Source organism: Sus scrofa, chromosome 5 (assembly GCF_000003025.6).
Source record: "Sus scrofa isolate TJ Tabasco breed Duroc chromosome 5, Sscrofa11.1, whole genome shotgun sequence".
NCBI classification, from domain to species: Eukaryota; Metazoa; Chordata; class Mammalia; order Artiodactyla; family Suidae; genus Sus; species Sus scrofa.
In genome coordinates, this window is record NC_010447.5 from 33597794 (window position 1) to 33612132 (window position 14339).

Below are 14339 nucleotides of genomic sequence, written 5' to 3' on the forward strand. Positions count from 1 at the left end.
GAGGGCAGAGTATTTAAATTTCTTAGAATACTTTGCATGGGAGATTTGTCAATTCTCCCCTCCCTTTACTTTTAAACCTGTTTTACCTCCATCCGAAATGATGACATAGCACAACACTCCCAAAATTTCCGTAGCTAGCATTAACACAATGCCTCTTACATAGAAAATGGACAAATTCCTACACTTTATAACCAAATGTTACACAGATCTTCTTCCATCATATAACTGTTCATGTACAATTTCTTGACAATTGAAGTAGAAAATTTTTTCCCTTACTAACTTTAGTGAAATGTTGAATCATACCTTCAAAAAATTTTTACATGTATTGGCATGAGGAATTATGTGCCTCAAACATATGGTCTCATTTCTGAGTTCACTTTTTTTTTTTTTTTTTGTCTTTTTGCTATTTCTTGGGCCGCTCCCGTGGCATATGGAGGTTCCCAGGCTAGGGGTCGAATCGGAGCTGTAGCTCCTGGCCTACGCCAGAGCCACAGCAACACGGGATCCGAGCTGTGTCTGCAACCTACACCACAGCTCACGGCAACGCCGGATCGTTAACCCACTGAGCAAGGCCAGGGATCAAACCCGCAACCTCATGGTTCCTAGTCAGATTCGTTAACCACTGCGCCACGACGGGAACTCCCACTTTTTATTTTAAGAAAAATTCTCACTTTAAAATTCCAGGTTATCTTTTGTAATTGCTTTCCCATTTTGAAGAAGCACATGCTTCTGTAGTTTGTGGTTGTTTTTTGTTGTTGTTGTTGTTTTTGTCTTTTTTTTTTTTTTTTTTTCCCTAGAGTCTCACCCGCAGCACATGGAGGTTCCCAGGCTAGGGTTCTAATCGGAGCTGTAGCCACCAGCCTACCCCAGAGCCACAGCAACGCGGGATCCGAGGCATGTCTGCAACCAACACCACAGCTCATGGCAACGCTGGATCCTTAACCCACTGAGCGAGGTCAGGGATGGAACCCGCAACCTCATTTTTCCTGGTTGGACTCGTTAACCACTGAGCCACGACGGGAACTCCTGTGGTTGGTTTTTGTTTGTAAGTTTGTATTACTTACTTCCTTGTATCATTTGCACTATCAGAAGCCTATTTTAACACAGGTGGTCAGGAGAGGAGACTGACACCTTAATTGTAGGTGGAATGCATTTTTTATACGGGGAGTTTACCAGTTTTGTTGAATGTCCACATGGTACACATGAGTATGCTTCTTTCTGAGACAGCAGAGGAGAAGCCTTAAAGAAGGCCTCCTCATGACACATACGAAGCCAATATGACAGCAAACCACAGAACAGACAATAAAGTCATAGGTGACATGTGATTGTCATATGTGTGTTGTAGCTCTGGAGTTCAAGATTGGCATGCTCTGGATGCAGAGTGGGTTATAGGGGAGAGAAACTGGAGATAGGGACACTCCTTAGAAAGCCATGTCAGGAAGTTCCCATTTGGCTCAGTGGGTTAAGGATCGGATGTTGTCACTGCAGTGGTTTGGGTCACTGCGAGGTGAGGGTTCAATCCCTGGCCTGGAAATTCCATATGCCATGCATGTGGCAAAAACAAAGAAGAAGAAGAAGACAAAAGCTGTGTCAATAGTCCCATCATGAAATTCAGGTCTAACCCATACTTCACACACCAGAGTACATCCAGGATATTCAGCTTGCAGTGGATTGAATTTCTTACATGAGACAGATATTTTAAGTGTAGCTTTTCTGTATCTAGGGTTTTTTTTATTGCCATTATTTTTCACAAAAATTAGTACTCGTGTGTGTGTGTGTGTGTGTGTGTGTGTGTGTGTGTGTAAACTTTTCCGTTCTAGAAGATACTATACTTATGAGGAAACTTTAAAGTATCTTAACTTCCTGGATGTTAAACATTCATTCATTTTTTTAGCTGGTTAAAATTTGCCATTCTATATTTGTATAGTAGTTCTAATTTACTAAGTTACTCTTTAACTGAAAATCATTTTGAAACAGCAGTCAAGGAAACTACTTTGCAAAATAAATGTGTAAGACTCTAACAATAACCCGCATCATCTTTGGGTCAGGTCATTGTGAGACGCATGTGTAAGTGGTGCTGTGTTTGTGAGTTTGGTTCCTATATGATTGAGTCGGAAATAGACTATTCCTATGTCAGCACCAGCTACCTCACAGAGATATGATGTTGACCTGAGGGACAGGGGATGGTGAGAAGATGTGTGACTGCATCTTAAACAACTGAGAGTGATGCCAAAGGAAGAAGCTGAGCATCTTTAATTCAATGTGTGCATATGAATTCACAAGAAGTTAAGCACATTCTCTTATTTGCTTGCTAAGGGTAACAGTAAAATGTTTGTCGAGAAGGGGGGAAACACAATCCAAGTATATGATCTCATTCCCTTATTTGAACCATTTTTTCTCTCTTCCCCCAACACTTTGTGCTGTTACCAAAGCTGTCTTACAGATTGAGATCACTGTTTTCTAGTTCAGTGAAAGAAATTCGATGAATTGAATGCATATGCAATTGCATTGTTGCCAATAAAAAGATTGTACTGAACCTAAAACCCAAAAGTCATACTTAATAGAGAAACAAAATTAGAATACTCTTCTAGAATGAAGAAATTAAAATGGGAACCTTTCCATCTCTTTGTAAACAAGGCTGTGTTTTATCCCAAGTTTGAAAAATCAGTTACCTATTTCGTTATAATTTCTCAATGTTTAGTGACCAACTGTTGTGTAAACTGAGAGAGGTTTTTTGTAACTTGACCAAAGTGGGAAGGGAAATATCTGCTCATGATGTGAAAGGGGGAAATGAGATCCAGTCAAAGTTCTAATTGCTTTGACCCTGAAGTTTAAAGATAACAGAATCAATAGTGCTCTGAAAGCGTTCACAAAGAAATCAAAGGCTTTCCACAATTATCAGTTGTTCACACATTAAGAATATTGATTTTTTTTTTAATCTTTTTAGGGCCATACCCGCGGCATATGGAGGTTCCCAGGCTAGGAATAGAATCGGAGCTGTAGCTGTCAGCCTACACCACAGCCAGACACGCCAGATCCAAGCCTCCTCTGCCACCTACACCACAGCTCATGGCAACACCTGATCCTTAACCCACCGAGCAAGGACAGGAATTGAACCTACATCCTCATAGATGTTAGTCAGATTTGTTTCCTCTGAGTCACGACGGGAACTCCAAAAATATTGCTTTAAAATTCTCTAGTTGTTCCATGCCATTGCCTGGTGTTGGATCAACCACTTAGAGAAAAATCACACTTTTAAAATAAATACATAAAATGAGTTTGCACTACTCTGTTGAGAACAGAAATCAAACAAGAGGTAAACAAAGAAGTTATAGCGTGTCAAGAGGTGAGAATTGGGTCACGATAGAATGTCTTCCCTTTTGCTTCAACTTTTGCAAGACTGAAAAGACCATAGAACTGCCCTGAATCCAAATCCCAGCTCTTCTACTCACAAGCTATATTTCTTTGGGGAAGTGACTTTTCACCTCTGGGACACATATTTTTTCATCTGTAAGACAGACATTATACCCACCTTGAAGACCCCCGTAAGAATTATAGATAATGTTTATTAAGTGGCTAACACTTCAGCATTTGATAAACAAAAGCTAATATTATTTACCTTTCTTTTCCCCCCTCTATCTCCAGATGGCCTGGGTAATCTCCAATCTTGATTATGCAAACCTCTTAAATAGCTCTTGTACCCTCCTAGTTCTTCCCATTACCTGCCCCCCCCCAACCCCGTCTTCTTCCATTTGGATTAGTTGTCAGTTTTCCAGCAGGGTCCCCAAATTCAATCTAGAGTGATTTCTTTGAAAAGGTTTTACCCTCCATTAATACTCATGAATAGTTTCCCATTGTCTTTGGGACCAAGTGCTAAATCTCACTCTTTGGGGGATTAAGCTCCCAGGTCTGGTCCTGCTCACCCCTCCAAATTTCTCTTTGCCACCAGACATCCTAACATTTCTTTCATTGCCTGCATAGCACATTGGGGAAACAGCAGGAGTGAAGAGAGAGGAGAGAACAAAGACATGGTAAATACCAGGAATAGTAAAATTTCCTCCGTGACTGGGAAAAAAGTACATGGCACATTTTACTAGGCTAGTACTCTTTTTTTAGGCTCAGTGATGAGTGATGGGTCAGTACCTTGTGGCTGTGTGCTGCAACATAGGATCGAGAGAGTCTCAGAGCACAGTACTGGCACCACAGCAGAAACAGTTTATCTTGTGTATGTTAACTAGGATTATTTTTTCTCAGAATGAACTAATTTCCTAACTCCAAACACAGGAACAGCAAGAACATAAAGTGCGAAAGTTAGATGCTTTGTGGAGTTTGGATGGTGTCAGGAAACCTAGAAAATTATCTTGCTTTTTTGATCTATTTTGCAAAGAGCAGGCGCTTAAATTACAGGGATATCAAGAGCTAAAAGAACAGATGGTGATCCCTAATCCTTGAGGGGAAAAGAATACGCTCGTTTGGATTAGGCAAACCCAAATCATTTACCATTTTTCAATGACCCACACACCTCAGGGGCCAGCAACATACTTTTGAGCTGGGATCAAGCACTGCTCCTGACTCAGGGAGTGTCCCCATAGGGAGCCACTCTGACCTGTGGCCAGGTTGCTACACTTGCTGGGAACAGCTGGGTGCTGGTCCTATTTCACAAGGCTGTTACACAGTTAGATGAAGGACACCGCCGTAAATTGAATAAGAATTACCCCACCTTACCCTTTCGGCATTTGGGCTTCCCTGGAGAGCACAGAGGACTCCCCCCACTTCCTCCACCCCTGCATACTCTCCTAGCAGCAATGCTGCCACAGCAGAAATAAGACTAGGTCCTCTGCACCCCTGAGCCGAAACTACACAAGGACAGCATCAGCTGGGTCATCAGCTGAGTGCAGCTGCTCTGACTATGGTCTCCCAACATCCTTAAGGGCTTCGAGAAAATGTCACTGCTTCACTAGCAAGTGATTATTCACACCTTTGGCAAAACTCATGCCAGCACCTCTTTTCATTGATACGAACTATGTTGATTAACCAGTGTCAGTTACTTTCTGAGGTTATCCTATTTTCATACAGTTTTTTATGTCCCTCGTATACTAACAAAAATACATTTTAATTTTGTGCTAATAAAGAAAACAGGTCTGCAAGGAGCAACAAAAACGTAGTGGTAGAGATTATAGTGAAACAGGACTGTAAAGATAGGTCTCTTCCTGTAGCCTGAGTCACTGAAAACTGAAACACCTAGGCTTACTTTCAGAGTTAATGGTAATCTGAATCATAAACCAAAGAGCCATTTTCTGGAAATCGGTTTGTTTGCTAGGGCTCCCAAGAACCATCTCATTTCCCGCTCTCCGATTACATTCTAATCAGAGACGGTCTGGATCAAATAGTGCAGGAGTTACAAATTTGCTATACCATGAATGGGTGCAAAGAAAATTTGTTGCTCAGCTCCGCTTCCTCAAATGGTGAGTTAATACAAATCTTTTTAAACTTCTTTAGCTAATCCCCTAACCAGGAGCTTCTAAGCATCTCAAGAAACTACAAAATCCAGAAAACTTGAGGAAGACCTTAGAGTTTCAGTCCATCACTGAGACATTCAGACATTATCACCCAAGCGAAAGTGGTCCGTTCAAAGGCAGAAACTCCCAGAGTTCCCCTTGTGGCTCAGTGGGTTAAGAACCTGACTAGTATCCATGAGCATATGGGTTCAATCCCTGGCCTCGCTCATTGGGTTAAGAATCCAGCATTGCTGTGGCTGTGGGGTAGTCTGGCAGCTGCAGCTCTGATTCCACCCCTAGCCTGGTAACTTCCATATGCCACAGGTGCGGCCCTAAAAAGCAAAGCAAAGCAAAACAAAAACAAAGGCAGAAGCTCCTTTTCCAAGCTTCATTATTTCCCAGGGCAGGGCAGTTCATGTTCAATGTCCCCAGCAGCTACATGCCATCCAAGAGACTTCTTGCTGTTGCTCTGAGCCACCCATGAGAGTGGGATGGAGGGCTCTGCCACTTTTCAAGCCTGCTACCACTATATCATTTTAGACCTGGCCAAATTTGCCTCCTCAATACCCGTGGCCTTAGAGAGTCTCCTTCTCAGTTTCTCCTCCTTCAATGATATAGTCTCTCTTTAACACAACATTGTAAATCAACTGTACTTCAATTAAAAAATAAATCAAGGATATTGTCTCCCAAACAAAAGCCTTGTTGGGACATACTATTCCAGGAGCTTGGTAACTTATGCTTTATTCCAAGAAGTATAAATTCTATTCTTGCAAGAGTAATTTTTCGTCTTAAAAAAATTAACTATACAGTAAAAATGATCCTACCAAAATAGCATTATTCTGAGATATTCTCTCATGTTTCTTTTTATATAGCTTGTACATATTTTGATGCAGCTTATGATGCTCAGTGAAAATCATCATTTAACTCACTTCCACTGAAACCTAAGGGACCACTGATCTGGGTATAGAAGAGCTAGATAGGAGAAGTATAATTTTAAAGTTAAATGACAATATTTCTTCAAATAAGGCTGAATTCATACATTTGGAGTCATGTTGAAGACTTCAAAATCATCATCCTTCTTTTTAGTGATTCTGACATTCTTCTTTGTGTGTAATTATGTATTATTTTGCAAATTGCAAAAGTAATGTATGCTGAAAGAAGAAAACTTGGAAAATGCCAAAAAAAAAAATGAAGTAAATAAAAATTCTGAAAAGTATCCGTAATTAACCAATGTAAACATTTTGGGGTATGTCTTTTAGTTCTTTTTCTTACATACTATATTTAAAAATATTTTTATCACAAAATATATGTGTACATTTTTAAAAGTCAAGTAAAATGTTACAAATTTAATGATGATAAATATCCCTAACTTTTCTCATGCAATTCCCACTCCTAGAGGTAATTCCTTTTTAACTTCTTTAGCTATTTTTAGCTTTTTTAGCTATAGTCTACTATTACAGCCATATATCTCAAGAGCATGGTTGTTCTACTAATGCTTGATTTTCAATCACATACATTTTCAACTAAGTTCCACCAAGGAAGATGAAGATTTAGCTCTCTCTCAACTCCCTCTGCTTCGTTCCACCAAGGAAGATGAAGATTTAGCTCTCTCTCAACTCCCTCTGCTTCGTTGTTCCCCTTCACAAGCATGCACAAACACTCACGGATGAGTATGGTACAATTTGGTTGTAATTCTAAAGTTTTTTTATTTTCTTGGAATTAGCAATTGCATATTTTTCTGTTTGCTTAGTTTTCCCTTTCCTTATTTGTGTATTCATGCATTACCCAAAATCTCAGCCAGAGTTGTCAAACTCCCTTCAATAGGTTCAGACCTTGGAGGCCATCTTTAAGTTTGGTTTTGCCATGGAGTCCACAGGGAGCCCTTCACCCTCTTGCTGCAATCTGGATTGGCTTCTCTTTAGCCTGTAGCACAGCTATTAATGTTGTCAGGATCTCTCCCTTCATCTCAATGATTTCTTTCTCCTCATTCCTGTGTTAGAACTCACATCTTCTAACCTAGAACCCATATCTTTTATCTTATTTGCTCTTTTTAACATGGAACATGTCCTTCAGAGGATTCCTAAGAAAGAGTGCAGAGAGAAAAGGTGTTTTTTGTTTGTTTGTTTGTTTGTTTTTTTCCTTGCCCGAAAATGTCTTTTTTCCCCCCTTTTACATTTGACTGATTGGAAATAGGATTCTAAGTTAAATATCATTGTCCTTAAATTTTAAAATTCTCTTTATCCCTGGTGTTCTAAATTTCATGATGACGTGCATTGATTGGTATGGGTTTTATTCCACACCATTGTGCTAGGTACGTGGTGGTTCTATCTGGAAAACTGTGTCCTTCTGTTTTATGAATTTATTTTATATTTCCTTTTCTTTCTTTCTTTTTTTTCTTTCCAACTGCTCTTGCAGCATATGGAAGTTCCCCAGGCCAGGGAGTGAATTCAAGCTACAGCTGTGACCTATGCCATAGATGTGGCAATGCCAGACCCTTAACTCACTGCACCAGGCCAGGGATTGAACCTGCAGAGACAATAACAGATCTTTAACTCACTGCACCACAGCAGGAACTACTATGTTTCCTTTTTTTATATAATTCCTTTTGAGAATTCCATTAATTGGATATTTGATCTCTTTATTCTCTAATTATCTTGTCTTTTCTATTTTTTATCTCTGATTTTTCATTCTATTTCTGGGACTATTTCTCTAATTTATTTCTTAACTCTTCTATTAAATGTGTAATTAATTTGGTCATATTTTAAAATCTAAAGGGCTCCTTTTTTATTCTCTGATTATTTTTTTTCTTTTTTTTGGCCACACCTGTAGCATGCCAAAGTTCCTGAACCAGGGATCAAAACCACATCACAGCTGTAACCAGAGCCACAGCAGCAATAATGCCAGATCCTTAACTTGCTGAGCCACAAGGGAACTCCTTTCTGATTATTTCTATAGTGTAGCATTCTTGCTTGTCTCATGGGTATGATAGTTTTTCCTTCTCTCTTTTTTTCCTTTTTTTTTTCCTTTCCTCCTTCGTTCCTTTCTTTTCCTCGGTTTCCTTTGAGTTCCTCCCCAAAAAGTGTTTATTTTGATCTGTCTTTTACATTAGCGGCTTTCATCAAGTATCTGGCAACCTTTGCTGACTGTATACATTTAAGAGATAAGCTCCAAAAAGCTCAGGGGAAAAATGTTAAAGGCTTTGAACGCTGATTAAATAAGTTACTGAGAAACTATATTTATTGATTTATTTAACCAAATTAACAGTTAAAGATTTCAAAGGCAAATACAGGAAGTAATCCTCCTGGAAAAAACCTTCTCTCTTTTGATTCTGAGAAGACTTGGATTTTCTCAAGTGATCAAAGACCTGATAACCCAAAGGGCCAGCTGTTATCTTTTTTTTTTTTTCCTCTTTAGTATACACCTGTGGCTTATGGAAGTTTCCAGGGTAGGGGTTCAATTGGAACTGCAGCTGCCAGCCTACACCACAGCCACAGCAACGTGGGATGCTTAACCCACTGAGTGGGGTCAGGGATTGAACCCACATCCTCATGGACACTATGCCTGGTTCTTAGCCCACTGAGCGACAACGTGAACCCTGGGCAGTTTTCTTATTAAGACTCAGAATCCTTGTTTCCCAGGGTGAGTTACATAACAAGTAAAGAAAAATCTTTTACAGAAGTCCAAGAAATGTTTGTCCTTTTAACAGAGAGAGAAAACTAAATCTAGTTTTGCATCACCACGCTATTGCTATTAAAGCTCATTTAAAAAACCCTTATAATTCATTCAGTTTTCACCAGCTTGACCACACAAGAATCCCTGTGTTTTTTCTCTCTCTCTCTTTCCCTTATTCTCTCTCTGTCTCCCTCTTTTTCTAACTTTCTATATTCATTTAGGTTTTGTCTTTTATTCTTTTTTTACCTGGTCTAAAATAACCTCTAAATTAGGACAGAATTATTCTCCTTTTCCATTAACAGAGATGTATCCTCAGACCTCATGCCCTTCCCTACCAAAACACATCTCACTTTCTTTGTATGCTTTGCATACAGTTTTTGCCTTTACCTTTATTATTTCTGGTAGTTTCACTTACACATATTATTAGGATTCTTTTTTTGCCTTTTTTTAGGGCCCAACCTGTGGCATATGGAGATTCCAGGCTGGGTGTCCAATAGGAGCTGTAACTGCCGGCCTACGCCAGAGCCACAGCAACGCCAGATCTGAACCACGTCTGCGACCTACATCACAGCTCACGGAATGCCAGATCCTTAACCCACTGAGCAAGGCAGGGATCGAACCCACAACCTCATGGTTCCTAGACGGATTCGTTAACCACTGAGCCACGACGGGAACTCCAGAGAAGCTACTAATTATTAATAAGTAATTAACTAACGTGAACCACTGCGCCACGACCGGAACTCCTCATTAGGATTCTTAACCTTTAGTAACATTAATTTCCAATGAAAGCTAAGAAGTAAGTGGTCATGAACTGTCTGCCACATATTAATATTGTGGAGTAAATTAGCACATTTAAGAATACATCATTTTTAAAAAATGTTTAGAAACATATACCTTTTACAGTACAATATTTTAAACAAGCACAAAGAAAGTGTTAACAGACTCAAATATCTTTAGTTTCTCTGTAATAAGAAATCAAAAGTAGATAAACAGGAGTTCCCTTGTGGCAGAGTGGGCCACATTCCACAGGCACAGCCAAAAAAAAAAAAAAAAAAAAAATCTTTAACCTACATATAGCAATCAATGTTTCAGTATTATTTGGAAATGATCTAGATATTTACTGACTATCCACTATTTAAGGTTAAAGTTATTAAAAGGTTTTGGAAACCATTTTTAAGCAGACATATTTTATAAAACATAATGATTGTTGCAAAATTCATTTACAGGGACTTCCTGTTGTGACTCAGTGGGTTATGAACCTGCCCAGGTCATCATTTTTATTGGACAATCACTTTTACAGTACCTTTTCTTCTTAGGTTGAATTCATAGTTTTATAATTTCAAACATCTGGCAAAGATAACATAAACTCACTTGACTAGCCTTAATTTATATAGGTGCTTATATTTTTTTAAGCCAATTAAACAGAGCTCTTTCACAAATTTTTAGGAGATTTTTTTTCTCCCTACATCCACAGGAAGAAAAATATCACATATACATAATACACACATAGACATACAGACAGATGCACACTGAAATCTTATAAATTTCATTTAAAAATTTTGGCCAGGAGTTCCCGTCATGGATCAGTGGTAAAGAATCCGACTAGTCTCCATGAGGATGTGGGTTCAATCCCTGGCCTTACTCACTGGGTTAAGTACATGGTGTCGTGGAGAGCTGCAGTGTAGGTTGCAGATGCAGCTTGGATCTGGTGTTGTTGTGGCTGTGGTGTAAGCTGGGAGCTGCAGTTCCAATTCAACCTGAAAATTTCCATATGTTGAGGGTGCAGCCGTAAAAATAAAATAAAAATTAAAATTTTGGCCACATATCAGGTACAATAGTAGAAAACTCACTGGCTCATAAAAGAATAGTTGGATCTAAATGGTGTTTCGGGCAGATGGAACAAGTTAAGCTTACCCACTCAGATGGCTGAAGCCTCTTACCAGTATTTGTGAAGAAGACTTTCAAGATTTTTGTCTTTAATAGGTAATCTTATGGAGGGTGTTGACAAAATTTGGGAAAAGGGAGCTTAAGGAAATATCAAATAGGTTTGTTTTTTAAAAAAATCTCTCAGAGTCCCCATCGTGGCACAGTGGTTAACGAATCCGACTAGGAACCATGGGGTTGTGGGTTTGATCCCTGGCCTTGCTCAGTGGGTTAAGGATCCGGCGTTGCCATGAGCTGTGATGTAGGTCACAGACGTGGTTCAGATCTGGCGTTGCTGTGGCTCTGGCGTAGGCCGGCAGTTATGCTCCGATTTGACCCTAGCCTGGGAACCTCCATATGCCTCGGGAGCGGCCCCAAAATGGCAAAAAGACAAAAAAAAAAAACTCTCTCTCTCTTTTTTTCCCAGTCTCAGTGGTTGCTTTAGCCAACTGTTATCTCTTTGGATGCTTACATTTCAAGATCAGTATTTCCCAGGGACTGAGAAAGGATTGTAGGGTTTATCTAAGAAGGAACTCAGGGGCATATTTGCCTATTATCGGATATGTACGGTAATTACCATAAAGTTTTTCTTTTATTTAACAGTGAGATAGTCCCATGAATTTTTTTTTTTTTTTTTTTTTCTGTAATGAAGGCCCAAAATATGGGAAGGCCTGGACCTGGTGGGTCTGCTTACGGAGTAAGGGAAGAGAAATCAAGTCTTCCTATGCATTTTCTGGGCTTTTGTCAAAGCTGTTTCCTGTCTATCAATATTTAATAAGTTTTCACATCCGCTTGAGTACCATCTTCAGTTCTCGACATTTGTTCTAAGTCTGATCTTCCCTCCTAATCTTGTTAAGGACGTGTTTTGTTTTTTCTCACACTAGCCAAGATATTCTTCTGTATCTATTTCTCTCTTTGTCAGTCTTTCTTTCTTTCTTTTTCAGTCTGATCTTCCCATAGGTACCAGTAGCACATTTGTTTAAGACAAGCACTTTCTTGAAAATCCTCTTAGACGTAAAAGTCCACCTCTTCAATATACCTGGTTCAATTTTGACTCCAAACCAGTAAGTCTTTTTAGGACTTAAAACCAATTAGCCTTTTATGGCTTAACCATGGACACAAGAGGTGTCCCCAAAGAAATGTCTTGAGACATTTCCCCAAAGAAATGTCTCAAGATGCAGAGCCACTCCAGAGATAGTCTAAGAAAGCAAAGACCTTCATTGTCACGGGGGGTAAAGAAACTTCTGTCTTCCACAGGGTGAGACAGGCCCCGAAAACCACAGACCCTAATTGGTGTTCCCAGAAAGGTGATCCCAGGTTGAGAGTGTTCCACTCACAAACAAGGCAGCAATGATAGAGACTGTAAAGGCCCCTTTTAGACCAAGAGCCTTTATTAAGACAGACTTCTCGGAGAGCCGACATGGTTGGACAAAGAGAATGCTGTCCATCACTTCGTGTCTCAGGCTCCTAGCTGGCTGGCTTGCTTGCTTCTGATACAAGCCTGACGGACATCCTGCGAATGGCAGAAACCGGAGAAAATATTCTCACTGGCTACAAAGCCAAGTCCTCAGTACATAAAACGAGGCAAATGGAGATTCTCATCCTATGATTTTTTTCATCCTTATGACAAATGACCCAAAAGACAAAGGCAAACATGACTCTTTCTAGGAGGCTAAGAATCAATACCCATAGGTGTAGATCACCAAAACCAAATTCATGAGAGTCACGATTCAAGTTCTGTTTCCACAAATATTTTTTCTCCTGCCACTGTGAATTTGGAAAGGGAGGGACAAGGAGAAATGTTTACCCTCTTTTCATGACTGTGCACTACAGACAGAGATCTGGGAGACTGACATGGTAAGAATTCTTCTGCTTGTCTGTTGCCAGATATCGCATGTCTCAACTGCAGTTGCGTGGAGAGTGGAGTTTTCCAGCCTTTTACCATCCCAGCCTTATCACTAGAAACTTTCCAGGAGAAAAAAAAAGTGTTTCCTTCTACCCTTTTAGGTTTTTGCCTGGGGCTCTGTAACAAAAGACAGAATTAGCAAGAGAAAAACAAATACATTTATTGGAGTTCCCGTCGTGGCGCAGTGGTTAACGAATCCGACTAGGAACCATGAGGTTGCGGGTTCGGTCCCTGCCCTTGCTCAGTGGGTTAACGATCCAGCGTTGCCGTGAGCTATCGTGTAGATTGTAGACGCGGCTCGGATCCCACGTTGCTGTGGCTCTGGCGTAGGCTGGTGGCTACAGCTCCGATTAGACCCCTAGCCTGGGAACCTCCATATGCCGAGGGAGTGGCCCTAGAAATAGCAAAAAAGACAAAAAAAAAAAATGCATTTGTTAACATATATATCTCATATATACTTACGAGAAATGCAGGGATGAATAACTCAAAGAGGTGGCTAGAACTTGGACCTACATAGCGTCTTAACCATAGAAAAATATAGTTTTAGAGAAGTGACAAGAGGAAAAGAGTACTAGGCTTCCAAGGGTAGCACATTATGAGATGATAGATACATAAGAAACGAATGGAAGATAAGAGCGAGTCAGCACACGGTGTTTTTGTAGAGTCCTCTAGTGCCGTCTTGGGGCTGACAAGTGTCTAGGACTGTTGGTGACTAACTTCTGTACAACTTGATGTTCTGCTTCAGGAAAATAGAGGAAGAGCAGAGAATTTTTCTTTTATCAACTTCTCAATTGCCTTCAGCTCAAAATAATCCTTATGCCAAAGGAACAGGTTTTTTGGTGGCATATTCTGTTACTCTTCTGCAGGTTTTGCTACAAAGTTCCCTTGTTTTATATTAACTCCTTATGTTCTAACATGGAAATTTGAAGTAAGGCATTGCCAGAAAGGAGTTAGGAATGCTGTTCACATGAGGCTTATATATAATACTAGAACTTTGATTTATAAATTAAAAATTGACAATAGTAGCCAAAAAGTTAGAATAGGAGTCTGGCTGAGCAACAGCATGTAGTGCTTTATACCCGTTGAAACAACAGGCAGTGTGTCATTCTTTTGTGGAAAGTGTATAGAAAATAGTTTTAAGTGAAAAAGAGGAAGACAACATAGTGAAGGCACATAAAACAATTTAATGAAAATAACAGTTAATCAAAGACTGGAGCTCATTTTCAGTTGCTTAAAATGTTCAGTTTTGGAGTTCCCATCGTGGTGTAGTGGAAACGAATTCAGCTAGTATCCATGAGGATAAGGGTTCGATCCCTGACCTCGATCAGTGGGTTGGGGAT